This window comes from Myotis davidii, unplaced genomic scaffold, assembly GCF_000327345.1.
Source record: "Myotis davidii unplaced genomic scaffold, ASM32734v1 scaffold1184, whole genome shotgun sequence".
Taxonomy (NCBI): domain Eukaryota; kingdom Metazoa; phylum Chordata; class Mammalia; order Chiroptera; family Vespertilionidae; genus Myotis; species Myotis davidii.
Window position 1 is genome coordinate 85,945 of NW_006294682.1, and position 1,552 is coordinate 87,496.

The 1,552-nt window shown below is 44.8% G+C and overlaps 1 long non-coding RNA gene across 1 annotated transcript in view; it reads left to right on the plus strand.

The window, feature by feature from the left end:
• Positions 1-1,188: 1,188 nt before the first annotated feature.
• Positions 1,189-1,552, plus strand: part of LOC107184002 — a 12,365-nt gene continuing 12,001 nt past the window's right edge. The window contains exon 1 of the long non-coding RNA XR_001514822.1: positions 1,189-1,383. This is a non-coding gene — a long non-coding RNA (uncharacterized LOC107184002). The remainder of the gene's footprint in view (positions 1,384-1,552) is intronic.

The following is a 1,552-nucleotide window of genomic DNA, read 5'->3' on the forward strand; positions in this document are numbered from 1 at the left end:
AAAACCAAACCCCCCCAGCCACCACCTGAGTGGACCAATGAAGCTCCAGGAATGCAGCTAAGGTCCTAATAAGGCTATAGTGGGGGACAGCTCAAACCTCAGAATGTGTTGGTCACTTCCTGACCTTTGTGCTGTAAAACCCTGCTGAAAAACCCTGACCAAAGTGACCAATCTCTGTAACTCACATCACTTACCTAAGCCCACCCAAATGACTAGCCCTATATAATCTTTGTTCTCTTGGGACTCGGGGCTCTCTCTTGCATCCAGTAAGGAGGCAGGGGAGTGGGGGCAAGAGAGCTTGAATAAAAGACTATCTGCTTTTGCATAAGATTTGGTGCTCCCTGGTGGATCTTTGCGGGGTCTTGAAATCTGGGCATAACAGCTTCTCAACCCATGTCTCATCCAGATAGAAACGGTACTCATACTAAACAAAGAAAACAAGACTAAATAAACACAACTAGATACATTCCCCATTAAAAACTCTGAATCACCATGGAAACTCAGGAGATGTTTAGAAGGTGTTTTTAAGAAAACAAAACAGAAACAAACATAAAAACACTTTTATACTGGCACATGCCACATTTATACCACAAAATAACAACAAATCAGGTTCAATTGTGCAGAGATACAGAACAAGTCCCTGAACAGAGGCAGCAGAAAAAAAGCCTAGGAACGCTTCTTTTCTACCTTTTTTTAAAAGACAGGCCAGACTCGAACCCTTTGCCAGTCCAAGTTTTGACTTCCCTTTGGAAGTCCCAGAGACAGTGAATACCATCTAGAAACCATTCCTCCAGATTCAGGACAAGTCCCTTAGAGATTCTTGATAACCTAGATCAGCAATCCACTCATCAGCGAAACAATAAAATCGACAGACTAAACACATTGGACTCACAAACAATAACCAAAACCAAAAAGGCTAACAAATAAAACCAAAAAGACTCACAAACAAATCTAAATCCAAAACCAGAAGGCTCACAAAAATCCAAAACCAAAAAGGCTAGCAAAGACAAAACAAACCCAACAAATGCAACCTAAGATTGCCCGGAACAGGACCCCCAGATGCCGTCGCGTCAGGCGTCGGATTCCGAGCTTCCACTGCATCCAGCCCTCTTTTGAGTCCACCACCAGTGACCGATCCCAGAACCTACCTCTAGAGGATTTTCAGGTGACTACAATGAAAAATTTTTAGGGACAGGCAAACGTCCTCTGCCCATTCACTGGATCCGAAGGGAGTTCTCCGGGGCCCTGGAACTTCTCAGGTTGCGCACCCCCAAGAGACCCCTCAGTCTCCACGAATGGCTCAGGGAAGGTTTTGCCTCACTTTGCATCCGAAACAGCACCCCTAAGGGACTGCATCTCGCTGGGGCCTCCAAATGTTGTAATGTACCCCGCGAATCACAGAAGGACGCCTCAAGAAGTGAATTAAAGAGTCACGTTTATTGCAATCCAGGACTATGAGGGGCCATTCCCAAATCTCATAGCAGCCATTTGGTCACAGTTCCAGGATTATATAGGCACAAAATCACAAAGGTATTGATTACATCTCAGGGTT